The sequence below is a fragment of the Protopterus annectens genome, chromosome 17.part0, assembly GCF_019279795.1.
Source record: "Protopterus annectens isolate FY-2018-M chromosome 17.part0, PAN1.0, whole genome shotgun sequence".
NCBI classification, from domain to species: Eukaryota; Metazoa; Chordata; order Ceratodontiformes; family Protopteridae; genus Protopterus; species Protopterus annectens.
Window position 1 is genome coordinate 172785594 of NC_056751.1, and position 20047 is coordinate 172805640.

Below are 20047 nucleotides of genomic sequence, written 5' to 3' on the forward strand. Positions count from 1 at the left end.
TGTGTTTCCTGTAGTCTGCACAGATTACATACCTCATGCATAAATATCTGTATGTAGGGGCACACAGTACTATAAGGTACACAGTTAATGCTCATCTGTGTCGTCATACATTTGTGTGTTGTATGTATGTGTAATGTGTGTGTAATGATGCATGTACCATGGCCGCAATCACATGTGTGTTACAGGGTATGTGTGTGTACCTGGCAGCATGTATACTCTGTGACAACAGTATGCTGGCTATATTAAAAACTGTGCACATATGTCAGGTAGGGGTATGGCATCAAAGACTAGGGTGGATTACCATTTAAACTGTAAATGTGCATTGCATTCATTGCATGGGATGACAATATTCTTCATCCATTAGCTGGATACATACCCCCAGTGTGAGGTTGTGCATTGTATCCCAAACAGTGTGCTGAGTGCTGGTGTATACTAGTTAGTTGTATGGAGTGTGGCAGGCACTGTCAGACAGTTGTGGGCTGAGCACTGATATGTGGTATCGAACATGTGTATCCTCTGATAGACAGACAGATGCTATATATGGCAGTTAAGTGATATCAGTACATTAGAATATTAAGTGTGCCACATGACTTGCTCACATATTTTTCTTTTCCTTCCAGGGTGATGGTGCATCAGCGTAACCCACCTTATACAGCAGCAGAGGATCAGAAGATCCACCAGAGCCTGGTGCAGAATTTCTCTGTGCTGTTTTCCAGGACCAGCCAGAACCAGCATGAGAGGGCAGCACTGTGGCAAGATCTTGTCCGTCGGGTAAATGACATAGGCATGCATAACCAGACATATGAGCAGGTACGCCATCACTGCAGTGATTTAATTAGACATGTCCGGCAGTGTGCATCTGATATCCACAGACAACAGCTTGCCACAGGTGGTGGGGTACCTATCCACCCCCCCTCACCAGTGTGGAGGAGCACCTCCTAAGTGTTGTGGCTCCAGGCCAACAACAACAACATCCACAAACATGTGTCATCATGGAGGCTGGAGCCACCCAGCATGTTGAAATGGAGCGTGCAGGTAACAAGACATATCTGTAGTTGACTGTTCTCTGTACTGGTAGTTTATACGTGTGTGAGTTATGTACTGTGTGTGCAGTTGTTAACCTGCTTATTCTTCTGCAAGATTGACATTGAGCATAATCTGTACACCTGTGAAAGCCACCTGTTGTACTACTGTACTTTATCATACTCACAGTATCAATGGCACAGTTGTGGCCACTGGCAATCACTGTCATATTTTTGCAGGTCCCTCTGGAGTGACAGCAAGGCAGCCAATCCATGCTGGTGAGTGTGTAATAACAATACTATTGCTAATGACATGTGCATGTCATATGGAGGTGTAGTGTGTGCACATGTAACACCTACACATAATGCATGCTGTGCATGTTTGCTGTGAGACTATGCATATCCCATTATTCTCAGTAGCTGCCTCACTCACATGCAATACACAGAGCATGACACACATGTGTGGCAACACAGTACTGGACATTGTATAGGCATACCTGATACACATGTACACAACACATACATGTTTGGCATAGACACTACACCTTAGCCTGCTACACATGTCCAATTATGACACCTGCTGTATGGCCACCCTTCAGTATCCCACTTATCCTCTATGCAGCACACATAATATACCTGAGGGGTAGAGGCCTACCATGTCTTTGTGCAACAGTCTTGAACAAATAATACATTCATGTTAGGCAATGCTCACTATTGGCCCCTTTACACACCCATGTAACAAGTGGCTGTGTAATTGTGGATGTAGTCATGTTACTGCACTTCAGGTACAGCATGCTAGCTGCCTGTCTGGCACACATTATTATTGTTGACTGACCACAAGAAACATGTTGATCACGGCTCACGTTACTACACCACATCTAGTTCCACTGACCACAAAAGTACACATAGCAGTTATTGCATAGCACCGTCATGTGTTATGTGTGTTTGTGCAAATATATGCACCCACAGCTTGTAACACTTGCACAACATTGTTATGTCCTTGTACACATTGTGCCCCATGGTGGAGACAATCACTGAACAACTACACACAACCATCAAGTACACGTTTACTGTTATTAACAAGGGCTGTCTACACTTGCACTGCATGTTCCTGTGCAGCACATAATCTGCATGCTGACACGTGTGCAGTGATGTTTTTCCTTGTGATACTGTCACCCACCCTCAGATAGTATTGTGTATGTGTTGGATTGCAGGTGTGTCTGTGTTTGTATCTGCTGTACTGAGGAGTGTGCCTGTGTGCCTGTGCACCTGTGTGCCTGTGTGCTTGTGTGCATGTGTGCCTGTGTGCTTGTTTGCATGTGTGCCTGTGCGCCTGTGCGCCTGTGTGCCTGTGCACCTATGCGCCTGTGTGCATGTGTGCATGTGCGCCTGTGTGCATGTGTGCATGTGTGCTAACATCATGTACACATTTGTAAACTGTGTTTCCTATCTTCCTCTCACAGGTTCTGATGTTGCTCTGGTGGAGTGCAGCAGGGAACCTGAAGCCACTGCTGGGGATAGTGATAATGATGATACATGTGTAATGGCACAGGGAGGTGTGACAGGGTCTGTAGTTGGTCAAACAATCAACAATACACAGCAGTCAACCCCATCAATGCACACAGTCATCCTGCCTATACATCCATTGTCACCAATGTCCTTAGCTGAGGGACAGCATACAGTGGGCATTGACCAGGGTAGTGTGGTATCATTGGCACATGCATCCCCTCACAGCAGCCATGGCCAGATTCCTGACATGGTACCACACAGTCAGATGTCCAGGGGTTCACGTGGGAGCATCTGTTGTCGTACTGCCCCTGTCAGACATGCCCACAGAGGTTTTCAACCTCAGCTATGTTCTGGGCTGTAATGCAGGCACAGGCACGTATGGAGCGGTACACCAGACAGGGTCTGAGGGAGCTTAGAGCACATCGCACCGCTATGAATGACATTATGCCTGATGTTGCGGCTGCCATCCGTAATATCAACAAGGTCATTGATAGACATTGGGGGGACACATTAGATCTCTTCCACAACTAAATGTCCAGGAGCCAGGACAGTGCAGGATGGTTGATGCATCGACGTGGATGTATGCCATCAACATCATCAGCTGGCAGTCATTGCGGATGGCAACAAACCCGCAGCCGCTCCCATAGTGCCAGTACCAGCCCCAGCAATGCTGGGTCTGTGCTGTCATTACACCGTCCTAGAAGACCACGTGCACATGGCTCTGGACAGTCCCAGCAGGGACATGTGTCCAGTCAACAACTCACTGCTTCTGATGACAGTACCCAGTCTGGCTTAGTACCTGATAATGTCCGTAGCACCCCTGCCAGGCACAGGTACAGTGTCCGTGGCCAGAGACAGTGATCTGTATGACCTGGCAGGTACAGTCTGTGGCTGTCCACAAACACCCGTATATGGCAGCCACGTGGTGGAACTGTGTACAAGCATACACACACACACATAATGCTAACACCTAGGGCTAACACATACACACACACATCGTATCAACATTGCCCCATGTTGTACTGTTGGCCCTCACTAACACACACACACACATACATGTCGATTGGATGTGTCAATGGCAGACTCTGGCAAACCAAGTACACATCCTGTGCATATGATGAAACTGTGCCACCTCCTGCCATCTGTAACATTGATGCAGGAACAGGATAGCATGGTGCTGATGCACAGGGTGACTACACAGCACTGTAGTAATAATATCATGTTGTTAGCAGTACAGTGTAATGATATCGTTGTGGGTATATTCGATCATGCATGATGCATTAACTATGATTGTCATTGTAGTTTTGTATACACCAGTGTTAATTCCCAAAGTGTCCTGTCTGCACATGTGCCACATGGCTGTTGTGTGTACCTGTGCCTACATGTGTTGGGGTGTGGACAGTACATGTGTGATGTTTGCAGCACAGAGTTGCAGGTATACATTTGTGAACATGGTTAGCATGGAACATGACATGGTTTGACAGTATGCTGTGGGTGATACGGTTTCCATATGTCAATGGTCTGCATTCTGGTACTATACACAGCCTACATAGCCTGACATTCCGTGGTCATTACATGGTGTCTCCTCAACTGATACACAGATGTAGGAACCTGGTGTCAGTGATATCCTTGCAGTACTACACTATACCAGTAGCCATTCTTACTGAGCCCCACACATCCCTGGGAACAATACTCTTTGGCATATAGCAGTCTCACGTACATGTCAACACACTACGGATATGTCCATCCATGACTGCAAATGCATACAGTGGCCTACAATGCATTTTACACATGACACACCTAACCACCACAAGGGTATCATACAGACAGATACCTGTTGTCCAAGCCATGCTGTATTACTGTAACGCAACTGTAGCATTGTCATCGGCATGTAGTTAACATAGTATTCCAACAGTACCATGTAGGTGGTAGCACCCATCATGTAGAACGGGTAATGGTGTGTACATGTGGACAAGTGTTATCTTGTCTATCCTGTGATATTCACATTTCCAAAGGTATTCTGCAGTCCCTCGGTGTATCACCTAAGCAAGACAGTGTCTGTATGCATATTGGCAACAGTTGCCATACACCTACACTGGATGTCCATCACTCACAGACTTTGCTGTGTTTTAACATGTCTGACATATACTCCAGACATGAACCCTCACCCACATTAATCTATCAAAGCTTTCATGGGTGTGTGTCACATAGTTGGCCTAGGACACAGATCACTGCAGTAGCCTGCATTGTCACCAACATACATGTATGGCCTAAGGTCTGGTAAGCTGCGGCACATGCTGGCAAAGGTAACAACTGTAATCATATGAGGCAGGCTTCACACATAGGAACTATTAAAGGTCACAGGTACATATCTGTATGTGGCACACACATACCTGATGTGTGCATTGAAATTACTGTTATAATAATATGTCATACAATAATAAAAGCAAAACACACAGCACATTGACAAATTGTGTGACAAACACACACATGTAATTTGTAGAATTCAAACCCCTACCTAACTATGTAATGATATTTGAAAGAGACACATTAGCACAGTGCGCTATTCGCATTACTGGATGAGTTCCCTTCTCCTGCTGTATTTATAGGGTGCTGACATCATTAGCCTTTCCAAAGTGGAATGTACATCTTTTAGTGTGTTATCCCAGTCTTCAAAAAGGCCATTCCTTTCACAGAGCATTGCATACATACCCCCCCCACACACACAGCATTCACAGGATTCAAACACCTACCTAATTATGTTATGATATTTGAGAGAAATGCATTAGTACAGCGCGCTATTCGCATTATTGGTTGATTTTTTTTCTCCTGCTGTATTTATAGGGTGCTGACATCATCAGTCTTTCCATAGAGGAATGTACATCTTTTAGTGTGTTATCCCAGTCTTCAAAAAGGCCATTCCTTTCACAGAGCATTGCATACATACACACCCCCACACACACAGCGCTTACAGGATTCAAACCCCTTCCTAACTATGTTATGATACTTAAGAGAGACGCATTAGCGCAACGTGCTATTTGCCTTACTGGAGGATTTCCCTTCTCCTGCTGTATTTATAGGGTGCTGACATCATCAGTCTTTCCAAAGAGGAATGTACATCTTTTAGTGTGTTATCCCAGTCATCAAAAGGGCCATTCCTTTCACAGAGAATTGCATACTTACACACCCCCCTGCCACCCCACACACACAGCGTTTGCAGGATTCAAACCCCTACCTAACTAACTTACGATACTTGAGAGAGACGCATCAGTGCAGCACGCTATTCGTATTACTGGATGACTTCTCTTTTCCTGCTGTATTTATAGGGTGCTGACATCATCAGTCTTTCCAAAGAGGAATGTACATCTTTTACTATCCCTCAGTATGGGGGATAACAATATCTGTGCATTAACAGATGCCTAGTTCAGGGTCACATATGCACACTGGCACTGCCAGGTTATGTTCTATACCATGCTTCGTGACCACAGGACTTGTAACACACAACACAAGTAGGGAGTGTATCCATATACATCACAGATACACACACCTCTGGGTTGGTACCACTGCACTAAGCATGACAGGCCATACATATACAACTACCATTGTTCAAAACTGCCTTTTGGTTTGGTGTGTAGTTCAGACCACCCCCCCCCCCCATACCCAGGAACCACACTTGGCTTTCCTGGGAACAGTGTAGGATATGAAGGTCTTCACACACACCATTATAGTGGTTGACTTCAGGTACACAAATATTGACTGGGGATACTACTCAGGCCCTCAACAACATCACCCTACAGCCACTACAATTTGTGGATCCATGTGCTATGGCACAACCAGTCACCACACCCACAAGGGGGAATACATATTGGACCTGATCATCACCAACATGGGGACTCTATGCTCCATACCAGAGGTAGAACCCTCATTGTTAAGATCAGACCATAAACAACTTTCCTTGAGCATCCATATCCCGTCCACACCCCCAGCCAAGGAAACCACTGTAAAGAATTTCTCAAAAGCAGACTTTGCACTTGTAAAGACTGGGGTGGAATACTTCAAAGGCCCCGTGCTGGAGGATAATACAGCCCAATCTGCAGAATCCTTTACAAACGCATTGTATGAGCACCTGCAGGTATGCATTGATCATGCTATCCCAAATAAAACCATGACTCCTCCAAAACAGGAGACCTGTCTGGTTGACCCCGGCCATATATAAGCTGCACAACAGAAGGAGGAAGCTACTACATAACAGAGCAATATCCCACAGAGAAAGAACATCTCTGAACAGTATTGGCAAGACACTTCAATCCCTCATATAATAATCACTTGCATGTTTTGACAGTGAAATTGACCAGCCACTACAGATAATCACAAGGCCTTCTTTAGTTATGTCAGGAATATGTGTGGAAACAACACAAATATGCTCTGAATTGTTGCATAACAGCACAAAATATGCCAAACCTACGGACATAGCCTACACCCTGGCAGACAGAGAATGCACAAACACCCCCCCTTACCCCCCAAGGGTACAGATGCCCATCCCAAATGAATGTAACCTCCCTGACATTACAGATGTACAGGTGAAAGGTGCCCTCTCCACAGCAAATAACACAGCATATGTATGGGACCGGACGGTGTCCCAGTCTGTGTCCTACACGAGCTCTCAGTAGAACTGAACACTCACATTAAGTCACTGTTCCAACTTAGCCTTACTACAGGATATGTACCCTGAGAATGGCATACAGATACACTGCTCCCACTCCACAAAGGAGGTGCCACAACGGACCACAGGAACTATCACCCCATAAGCCTGACTAGTGTGGTAGAAAAAGCTATGGAGCGTATTATCATGGAAGTCATAATCAAAAACATTGTGAGACTCCAGACAGTGGATCATACACAATTCGGCTTTGTTAAGGGCAGATCTTGCCTCTTACACATAGTTCATATCTTTGAAACGGTTACTGAAGCCATGGATGAGGGCAAGGTAGTTCACACAGTCTACCTGTACCTTGCAGAAGCCTGCAACACAATACCCCACTCAGGCATCATACATATGCTTACCAGCTTAAATATCAACCCCTATATCACTAGATGTGTTGCTATCTGCCTCAGGGATGGAACCCACATGGTCAGAATTGCAGGTGCCATGTCCAATTCCAGACTAGTTACAACTGGTGTCTCACTGGGCTCAGTTGTGGGACCTGTCCTGTTTGGTATATACTTCTCTGAGGTTCAGACTAACATGGGGGTATTATGTCTAACAAACGTCACAGATGACTGCTAACTGGGGGCCATAAGCAACACTGCAGCTGACACATGCTTCCCCCATAAGGGTCTCAAAGAGATGGATGCTTGTTGCCAGAGCCATGGCCTCGTGCTAAATGCTAAGATGTGCATAGTCATCCTCTTTGGGGAAAACAAGGTGCACACAAATCACCACATAAGTGGTAATCCATTAAGTACAGAAGATGTATTTACAGATTTGGGGACCAACATAGATCCTAACCTCTCCTTTGCTAATCACATTGAATGAGTCATTGCAAAGACCTTTATATAGCCCTCCTTATCACATGGGGGTTTGCATGTAGATCATGGGAGGTCATTGTGGCCCTCTACTAGTCACTCATCAGGCCCATGTTTGACTACAATGGCCCTTTTGGGGTGTACCTTACCCAAAACCTGCAGCAATTACAGTGTCCAAAACAGTACCTCCCCAAGAGGATCATGAGCTACACACAGATGTCCTATGCAGCTCAACTAAAGGATCTCCAGCTCTACTCAGTTGCTTAACACCTACTCAGAGGTAATCTATGCCTGACGTATACAGCCATGTCAAACCCAGAAGTAATGGACATGCTCGACCTCATAACATCCAAGACCCTTAGAGCTACACACTCCAGGGACTTAAACCTCAGCATAAAACTAAATAGGGCATGCTGCAGGGACAGATTCATTATCCAGAGGCTCCCCTCACTCTGGAATTGAATCCCAATTAAAGTTAGACATAGCCCCTCGCTAACCCTCTTCCAGCAAAATCCAGCCGCATGGATGGGAAATTGCAAATTCACCCCTGGGATTTCCACTGTGTCCCTGCTTGACAGATGCACAGCAAACTAGCCTTAAAGGGTGCCTTCTGTGACCTACTTTACAGAGGCACAGTAGGCTACTCTACTGGGGAGGCGGACGCCAAATACACTCTGCCTAGGCTTATGAATTCCCTAGGGCAGACAGCCTAGTATCGACCTCTGCACCTATGTTTATGTTGGGGATGCACAATATTTGTTGCTGATACTGTTTGCAGGTCTTTATTGCCATAGCTTTCCCAGTTTCTATGAACAACTTGTGTATCTGCGTAACATGTTTGATCATGACAGGGTTCCAGTATATTAATCTATGTGTCTGTTGTCATTTAACTGTGTGCACAGGGCAGATTGCTGGATCGTGGGAGGTTCCTGGCTTAACACATACAACTGCCAGATATGTGTGGCCGACTGCTATACTCAGACATGGCCTAAGTGTGTGAGCATGCGCAGTTCAGGCTTTCCATGGTTTGTTGCCTGACATATGTCTCATTTATCCAAGTGTGTGAGCATGCCCAGTGTGACCTTTCCATATGTTGTGATCTAGTCCACTACATTTGTGGCTGTGTGTGAACATGACCAATATTGACATTTATACTGTGTGTGTTGGAAGTCATGTTGTGTTCTTACTACCAGACTCCTTTGTGTCATAACTCAACATGGATTGTGCTGTGCCTGCAGGATTTCCATGGGATAGTTTGCAAAGACTTGTCAACATTCTTTCATACTGGCTGAATACTGCAATACTGTCATGGTGTACTACTTCAGTACTTTCACTATGGTGCACAGTGTCATGGGTTTGAGTCCCATCACTGCTTTTAATGCTCATACTGAGCAGACCAGACTGGTTAACGGCCAGATGGGTAACTATGAGCATGTTGCATTTTGTTCAGCTATGGCCTACTTAAACCAGGCTTGTCCAACATTGCTGTGTATTCACCAACTTGGGTGGACATTGCCAAACATTACTCCACATTGACCACAGTTGTACTAGTTGGTGTGTGTGATTCTGTTCATAGGTCCATACTAGGCTATCTGCCCTAAGGCATTTATAATCCTAGCCAGAGTGTGTTTGGCTTTCAACACACATTTTAAGTGGAGTTTGCCATGACATTTTTCAAGGTTAGTATACTGTGCCTCTGTCTAATGGTGACATAGAAGCGATACCCAGGGTAGACCTGCAATCTCCCATCCACTCATCCAGATTCCTCTTGAAGAGAGTCAATGAGGGACTCTGGCTAACCTGGAGTGGGAGTTTACTCAAGAGTGGAGGGAACCTCTGGGTTATGAATCTGTCACTCCAGCATGTACTATTTATTTCAGTCCTGAGGTTCAGGTCTCTTGAGCACGTAGCTTAATGGGATTATGATTTTCCAAGGTGCAGCATGTCCATTGATTCCAGGTTGGACGTTGCTTTATACATCAGGCACAGATCACATCTGGGCAGGTGGTATGCCACTGAGTGGAGCTGCAGTTTCTTTAACCAGGCAGCAAATGGCATGTGTTTGAGCCCTTTGATCCTCCTGGTGAGGTACTTTTGTGGTCTTTCCAGCTGCTGAAGGTGTCTGATAAGGTACATCCCACAAGGGGCATTGTACTCAATTATGGGCCTGATGAGGGATGAGTAAAGAGGCACGATGACCTCCCCTGATCTAGATGTGAATACCTTCATGATTAGGTGGGCTATATGAAATGTTTTTCTAAACACTTTGGCCACATGGTTGTCAAATGAGAGATTGCTATCAACTTGGTTCCCCAGGTCCCTTATCACTTCTTCCATACTTAATGGGTTACCACCTATGTGGTAATTTGTGGGCACTTAGTTTTTGCCAAAGGGGATGACTATACACTTTTTTGCGTTTAGCTTGAGGACATGGCTCTAACACCAGTTGTCTGTTTCTATGAGGTCCTTTTGTAGGATGCTTGTGTCAGCTGGAGGGTCAATTATGGCACCCAGTTTGCAGTCATCTGCAAACTTGTTCAGCCGCAGTCCTTCTGTGTTGGCCTGTACCTCCGAGAAATATATACCAAACAAGGGAGATCCCAGGACTGAGCCTTGTGGGATGCCACTTGAGCTGGTTTGGGGTCTGACATGGCTCCAGCATTTCTGACCATGTGGGTTCTGTCCTTGAGCCAGTTTGCAACCCATCTAGTGACATAGGGGTTTATATTGAAGCTGGTGAGCGTATCTATAATGACCAAGTGGGGTATTGTATGGAAGGCTTTTGCGAGGTCCAGGTAGGCTGTGTGGACCACCTTCCCCTCGTCAATGGCCTCGGTGACTGTTTCAAATGACTCAACCAGGTTTAAGAGGCAGGATATGCCCTTAACAAAGCCAAACTGGGTAGAATCCAGTGTCTGTAGGTCCCCAATATCTTTATTTCTGAGGTCCATGATGATCCTTTCCATAGCTTTGCAGACCAAGCTAGTCAGGCTTCTGGGCCAATAGTTTGCAGTATCCATTGAGGCACCACCTTTGTGGAGAGGGACCGCTGTTGTTGTACACTGCTCTTTGAGTACATATCTTGTTGTAAGGCTGAGATTGAACAGTGGTTTTATGTTTGTGTTCAATTCTTCTTGGGGTTCATGTTGGACACAGCCCAGGACACTGTCTGGTCCCATTGATGCTGTGTGTTTTGTTTTGGAGAGGCTGGCTGTTACCTGGGCATCTGAGATGTCAGGGGGCCAGCACTCTGCTGGGATAGATATTTGCCCTTTTGGTGGGGAGGGGGGGAGAAGTTTGCACTGAACCTGTCAGCTCGGATGTTGGCAATGTCTCTGGGTTTGGTGTATTGTTTGTCATTTTGGACTAATTCTGAGCATATCTGGGAATTCCCACCCTGGTTCCTACCATAACTAAAGAAAGCCTTGTGATTATCCTTAGTGTCCTGTACAATTTTTATCTCAATGATGGCCTTAGACGATTTTATGTGTGGCCGTAGTTTTTCAATAATACTGATCAGAGATGCCTTCCCTTTTTGGGATTTTGCTCTATCATATAGTAGCTTCCTCCTTGTATTGTATGGTTTGTTATAGCTGGGGACCACCAGACAGGATGCCTGCCTTTGGAGGATTGGATCTTGGTTTTATTTGGGATTGCATGATCCATGCATTCCTGAAGGTGTTCATAGAATGCATTTATAAAGGGTTCTGAGGTCTGGGCCATATTTTCCACAGGCACAGGGACTGTGAAGGATTCCACCTCGGTTTTGAGGAGTGTGGCATTTGCTTTAGTGAAATTTTTCACTGTGGTTTTCTGGCCATGGGCTGGGGTTGGGATGTGAATATCCAGTGAGATTACTCTATGGTCTGATCTTACCAGTGAGGGATACACTTCTGGTCTTGGGCATAGAGTCCCCATGTTGGTGATGATCAGGTCCAGTATGTTTTCCCCTCTTGTGGGAGTGGTAGCAAGTTGTTCCATAGCATTTGCATTTATAAATTCTAGGAACCTTTGGGCTAGGGTGTTGCAGCTAGGGTAATGCTCCCAGTCTATGTTTGGGTAGTTGAAGTCGCCCAATATAATGGTGTTTGGGGAGACCTTCATATTTTCATGGGTTCTACAGTCAGCCAAGTGTGGTTCCAAGTGTGGCTATGAACTGGAAGGCGGTTTTACCCACTGTTAGTTGCACATGGATAGTCTCTGATGCTTCATGCTATACCACCAACCTGGGGGTGTGGGTATCTTTGACAAATATTGATACTCACCCTCCTTTTGTAGTTTGTTCCATGTTTTGCAGCTGTAAAGCATGGTATGAGGTGTAACCTGTTAGTGCTAGGGTGCTCTTGGGAGCCTTGAACCAGGTTTCTGTTACTGCACAGATATCAACATTCTCCATGCTGAGGAGAGATTGGAGTGCATGCATCTTGCAGTTTAGACTTCTGGCATTGAGTAGCATTGCTTCTAGTTTCTTATCCCTTGTGATACCTATGGAGGTGGGTTTGTCTTTTGAGCCTTACCTAAAAAAGGCACTATGGGGGTGGCAAGAGCCTTTGGCAATATCCAAAAGGCCACAGGTGACAGGTGAAAGCCATCCTTAGTGAAGCATCATGTCTTGTCGAGCATGTCATCCCAGGCTGACAGGCATTGGATCCCCTCTCATTGACACCAATTCTTAAGCCAATTGTTGTAATTGATCATCTTGCCTTCATATTGTGGCATCATGTTTGGTAAGGGTGGGATGATACTCAAGGTCATCAAGTTTGCATATACTACATGGTGGTAAATGCTGTTTAGCACTACCTTACATTGCTTAACACATGGCCATCATGCCTCAGGTGGTACTGCAGGGCTGCCTATGTCGGATGAACATACTACACTCCCTGCACATGTTTGAAAGCAGGTTGTCTCAACTTAGGCATCCCTTTCACTATATGTGGGAGTCAGAGAGAGGTATCATTTCCAGTGTTCCTACTGAGCCAGTGTACGTGCTATGCGTTGCCTCTTTGCCAAGGCCAAGGCATACTGGGCACACCTCGTTCTGCCTACTGGGGCAGGCTCAGGTTGTTCCTCCTCCGAGTCACGCTCTGCCTGTGATGGCCTTGGCAATGGTGGGGGGCTGTTTGGCCCAGGCCAATGCTGGTCCTGCTGCAGCTGTTTTCGCAGAATCATATTATGTAGCATAGCACATACCATGACAATTTGGGTACATGTAGTTGGTGAGTATTGCAAGGCTCCACCAGATGTGTCCAGGCACCGGAACTGTGACATGAGCAACCCAAACACACGCTCAATTACATTTCGTGTTTGTGCATGTGCCTCATTATGGCATTCCTGTTCAGGTGTGTGTGCGTTTCTGATGGGTGTCATCAGCCACGGCTCCAGTGCATAGCCAGCATCCCCCACTAAGTGAATATGTGGGATGTCCCCATTGGCAAATGTCTGGTACAGATGTGTCACATGCCAGATATGGGAATCATGGTAGCTTCCAGGGCAGCCAGCACACACATTCATTATTATGCCCTGGGCATCACACATGACCTGGAAGTTGATGGAGGGGAAGCCCTTGCAGTTGATGTAGGCCCTACCCTGCTCATCGGCTGGTGCTTTGATGCGTATATGCATGCAGTCAATTGCACCCACTACCTCAGGGTATTCTGCTATTTGCTGGAAGAGACGCATATTGCTGGCCAATACCTCACGGGAATTGGGGAAATATACATGATCACCAACATGTGCTGACATGGCATCCAGGAACTGGTGCAGTACCCTGGATGCTGATGCCTGTGATATCCCCATCATATCACCAGTTGGTCTCTGGAAGGTACCTGTTGCTAGTATTCTTAGGCCAACACATACCTTGGTTTCCACTGGGATGGGTTCCCCTCTGTTGGTTCTGTGTGTGAGGTGTGGCCTGCACAGCTCAACAATTTGCTGCAGGAGGTCTCTGTCCACTCTATAGCGCTCCACTATCTCCAGCTCATGTAACCCCTGGTAGGTGACCCTGGGCCTGTATACTCTTCTCAGTCTCCTCACTCTGGGTTGTCCGGCAGCATTTGCATTGTCACCACCCTCAGCATGTTGCATATGTCGCCTTATAACAGCAATGGCAGCCCCTAGCATTTTTTGTCTGAGTGAAGCTTTTTCAGTTTTCACTTCTAGTAGCTTACTCCAGTGTTGCAGTGTCTCTCGAGAGAAACAAACTGCACTGTTGCTTGCAGAGTTTTAAGTGCTGGGCTGGGCTAGTGTTCTGCCTGTGTAATTACCTGATTCTGATTGTTTTCACCTGCTAGCTCTACTAGTATTCCCTGGTAGCTTCCTACTATTTGTTGTGCTTCCTTTTTCCTTTCTGTTTCCTCAGGGGGGGGCGACGCATACAAGCGCAAACACACTCACAGCAGCTCACACGCACACACACATGCTTAGACGGACTAAAACTTGCTTATTTGGGTTAAAACGTGTGCACACCAGCGCAAACACGCTTACAGGTCTTTAAACAGCCTTATACATGCTTACTCTGGCTTAAACGCATGCACTCACGCTTCCATGCGCGCACTCTGTCTTACTCGAGTTTACAGGCATGCACAAGCACGCATACCCACTCAGCAAGAAACTTCGGTGTTATCCACAGTATACACCTTCAATTTCTTGGCTTTCCCTGGCCTACCTGTTGACGCACCTCTTTCCATGATGTCTAACTGACAGCTGACACATGCCACTCTGCTCCTATAAGCTTCACTACTTTCATACATACCCCCCTTGTGATGTCACCTATCTCCTACTCTGTTACTCCCCATATCCTACTCCTACACTCCACTGACTGTGCTCATTTGCTATGTAAAAGTGCGATTCACTATCCTAACACTCATTTACATAGGATTGCCTACTAATGCTTGGTTACATGTCTTAGACTGGGCTTCTCCCCTTAGCAACCCCTACTCGGTGGCCATGCTGTCGTTAGCCTGCTATTCCTTACATTGTAATTTAACAGTTTTCATAGATTCCACGTTTGTGGCTTTTATTTTCTTATTTTATGATTTTTTTAGCGCACCCCGTTTGTGCGGCACTGCGCTACGCTTAAAAATCAAAAATCGACAAAAAAAAAAGTATTTTTATTTTAAGTTTTCATCTGGGAACATTTCCAATGACCACATATTTGGCCATTGGCATGCTTCCTCAACCATATGCAACCTTTATTTGGAGCTGACAAGGCTCCATTGTGCTATTTGCAGAACGGTACTCAGTTGTCAACTGAGTACATTTCTGCAGCTAACACGGCTCCTACTCGGACAGGTTTGTGCTTCCTGGATCGCAAATTTACCTCATTTGCATGCCTTTCAGCTGCAAGTGAGGTAATTTGCATATCCCAGCCCTGTCCATTTAGGAGACGTTTTAGGAGCTCTCTTACACGCCCCTACAAGCTGTTCCTGGATCGCTCGAACATGATGGCTGCATGGAGTCTTTCTCTACTCGTACACTCCATGCAAGCCTTCGTGAATCTGGCAGAAAGTCTTTTAGATGTTTTGTGCTAGCTGTAATTTTCCTCTTCCCAAGGGTAGTAGTATCGTTATCATACAGAGTTCAATTGAAATCACCTGCTAATATGATGTCTCCTTTAGAGTGGAGTATTATTTGATTGAAATACTGTTTTACTGTGGTAATACCTATGCCTGGTATCCAATATATGTTGATAAATGTAAAAATCTTTCTATTAATCTGTACTTAACCATGCAAAACATTCCCTTGTCATCCTTGTATGTCTTAATAATTTTGGGAATAGGTATAGATTTGTTCCACAAGATAGCTACCCCTCTTTTTTCTGTGTATGTTCCGAGCTGACTAAAGTAATGTACTTGCTGGTTTCTAGTTTATCTATGTCTTTTTTAAGAAGATGAGTTTCTTGAAGAAATATTAGGTTAGATCTATGCAGGTTAAGATATCTGATTAAACTTCTCTTACATGGGTTATTTACCCTGTTAATGTTTAGGGAGATCCCTCTCAATGTTGCCATTTGACATATATAGCATAAGGCAAAATATGTTCAGTTATACAGATTAGTAAGCTATTCCCTCCTATAGATGTTAAATTAATTAAGGCTTTGACTTGTGAAGTATCTGTAAGACTATGTAGGACTTTAATTTTTATTAGAAATAAAAATGTGATTATGAGATATGATGTGGATGTCAGAACTGCAATCATGCTGTAACAATAATCAAATAAAATAGTGTTAGGATTGAACTTTGCACCCAGCCTAGCATTATAAACTTTAAATTTGAGTAGTTACAAGTACTCGAGTTACCTCTCTTACTAAAACAACATAACTCTAGCTACCACCTAATGTCATATATATATATATATATATATATATATATATATATATATATATATATATATATATATATATATATATATATGTGTGTGTATATTAAAACTTTCAAAACCAAAGTTAAACTGATCTGTATTACTATGTATTATAAAAGAAATTATAAAATTTATGAACTTATTTCTTAGTATGTGTCAAGATTTCATTAAAGACTTCTTGATATCATATCTTTAGAACTAGAAAGAAAAGTTTAAGCTAACAGTAACATTGTATATATCAGAATGATAGATCATTGAAACTTTTCACTGACTTGTTTATATGAGCATAGATATTAGAAATAGAGACTTTAACTAATACAGTTTATATAGACTATATAAATTCAACTTGAATATTTCAACTGATGTAGAGGATATGCATTAATACCTAAAGTAGCTTGTTAACAATAGGAACATTACTAAGTAAATTACATATTTTTAAACATTTTAAAGGAATTGGGATATAACAGGAGATCCAATTCTTAAGAAAGTAAATAGCTCAAATCATGTGTATGAGCAAAACCAATCTGATCTATTATTAAGCAGAATTAAACATTTTTAACCAGATAAATGAGCATCTATTATATGTAACTGTTTTACATAAAAACCTAGTAATAACTGCAAGAACAACTTGGAAGGGGAAGCTTCCCATAGCTTAGAAATATCTATTAACTAATGCTTCTGTGACACAATATATTACTCAGATCAATTTATTCATTACAGTAGTTATGAAGGTAGTAATGTAAATGATTTAAACATATGCAGCCATAGAGATATACATAAATGTATTACCTGCTTATTCATGAAGCTATTATTCAAGAACTAATTACCAAAGCAAAAATAGTATAGTAAAAAACATTGCATTAATCAAAGGGAAGTCATGACATTATATAGAAAACAGTATGCAATGGCTTCATATATGGTATATATTACATACTAGCTTAAAAAAGTACCAAATAACTCTAGTTCTGAATTAAAAAATGTTCAAAATATAATATTATCATACATTGTTTGGTAGCAAAAGCATGTTGTAGTATGTGCATTGAAACAATAATTGCAGTACTGTTATTTGTGTAAAGTACCTTTAAGAATATTCTAACTAATATACTACTGAATTTAGCTGCTGCACATTACAAAACTTCAGTAAATGTGTTAGTAAGATAATGCTTTAAAATGTGCTTTACTAAGCATAAATTATATCAATAAAGTGCTATTATAATGATAAAAACTCACATTTTTCTGTTAAAAAGTCCGTTTTCATCATATTTCCGCTTTTGCGACTGTTCTGCTTCCTGGAACTGGCTTACTTTGCAGCATTACATCATGTGTGAGTGAAATCAGAGGTCAAAGTTCATGATGGCTGCTTTTTTCAACTCAGATGAACAGTTAAAACATGAAGGTTTAGAAAACGGCTCGCGAGCGCTATTCTCGAGGTTTTCAGTGTCTAAAGTTGCCTCCTGAGGGATTCCAGCAGGACATTTGATGAAATTAAGTAAAAATAATACATTTTGAGTGTAATAAGGCTCTGTGTACTGTAGAGACAGCTCAAGGTATTCCACAAGCCTTGGGAATCAAAGCCTCAGTAATATCAGGCTATAGAAAATACTATAAGTCTATTTACAACATACATGAACCCTATAGCATTCCCAAAGCTACACAATGTTATAAGTACACACATACCAAAACTGTAAGGGTATAACTGTTTCCCCCCAAAAAAATGCATGCTTATACTATATCATTTATCTATTACTATATCAAGGAATACAGTAGTGCATATATTAATCATTCATCTGCTAATGCATCTAAGCATAAAATACTGCATTCATATTTATTTTGTTTAATCAGCTGTTTATACTTCGTAGCATGTTAGTTGTTGTAATGAGTTTAAACTGTCTCAGTTTTATAATGTTAAGCAATTATAACTAAACAATGCTAAACAGCAATATTTTCAATAGATTAAAAAAAAATAATAATAAAAATAAAAAAGGGTAAATATTTTTTAGTAAAATTAAATGAATATAACTTGTTACTAACCTTTGATTTAACAAAGAGAGATTAAAAAATCAACAAATAAAAATTGTATCTGGTTACTTGTTCCTTGGGAAGAAAATTTGTTAGTATAACAAGTTGCATATTTTAAGGACTTTCGAAGGTTTGTGGTGATCTTATGTTGTTTGTGGATTACTTGAGGGAACAATGAAGATTACATAAAATAATCAGAATGCTGTAAAGCAAGTCATTCATTTATTATTTAGTCCATTTTGCTTGTCTGTTATCTTCCAAATTGTGCCTGATGCCAGTCTTTTCAATGAAGGGCTTGCCCATTCCATTTCTTCTATCTTGTCCAATATTTTATGTTTTTTAATATAAGCCAAAGCATTGTCCAAATCCTCAAACATTTTAGGACCATCAGGTAAGAAGATGTTTAGTTTGTCAGGGAACAAAAGATGTGTTTTCAGTTGTGCCTTTTTTATTTCTCTTATCAGTGGCAAGAAGGTTTTCCTTTTAGATATCACCAGAGTGGAATAATCATTATCAAAGCGCACTACTGCATCATTAACTGTTAAAGGTGCTTTTGCACATGCTGATTTTAACACCATCTCTTTATCAAATGAAGATACACATTTTACCATAACTGATCTAGGAATGTTCTTGTAAGTGGCAGAGGAAGACAGAGATCTATGGGCTCTCTCTAAACTGAAAGAAAATACCTCAGACAGATCTACCCCCGGATTCATGAAGCCTCCGTGTAAGACTAAATAAGTCTTACTCGGAGGCTGCAGTCGAACGGTATGATGTTAGCATGCCATGAATATTCATGAGGGCACTCTGACTCTACCCCAAGCCTAACATGGACCGGGGGCGTGTCCGACTGCCGAGCAGTCTAAAGGTCCATGCCCTGCAAGTGTGTGAAATGCAAAATGTCAACACACAAGAGTGAATCCGCTCAAATGTTCATGTACCCAACACCACACTCCCTGAGAATGTAAACCCCCAGCACAGTTATAAAAAGTAAAACATTAAATTTTTTTTCTAATTCCCAATATAGCTGCCTGTATTTGTGCGTGCGTGCGTGAGTGTGCCCATTGCTTAGCTGCAGTTAGCAATCTCGACATGGAAGAGCATAATAAGGAATGTGTATGCAAACTATGCCAAATAGTAATAGTATAGTGTTAGAGCATTCGCGCAAAGAGAAGGCGTTCACGGTTCGAGTCCCACCTTCCTATTTTATGTTCAAAATGAGTATATGAAATAATTCCTGACAGATATGATAAAACTTTTACTAAAAAGCATTGAAATGGCCTATGTATCAGTGAACAAAATGTAAATTTATAAAGGAACCTGACATATAATTGCCTGTAGTTAATCAGCACTTTACCCAGCACAATGTAGATGCCCATAGCTAAATCGCGCTTTACCCTGTGCAATGTAGTTGCCCATAGTTAAATAGCACTTTACTTAATGCAATCGGTTTGTGCGGAGGTGCGCGCTGCGCCAACCAGCACACCATCGGGCAACGTGGAGCAACGTAGAGCAAAGTTGCTTAAATACAGCCACACCCCCTAACCTGTCTGGACAGTAGTAAAATAAAAAGCAATGATAAGGTTGGAACCCAGGACACTGTGCACCATAAT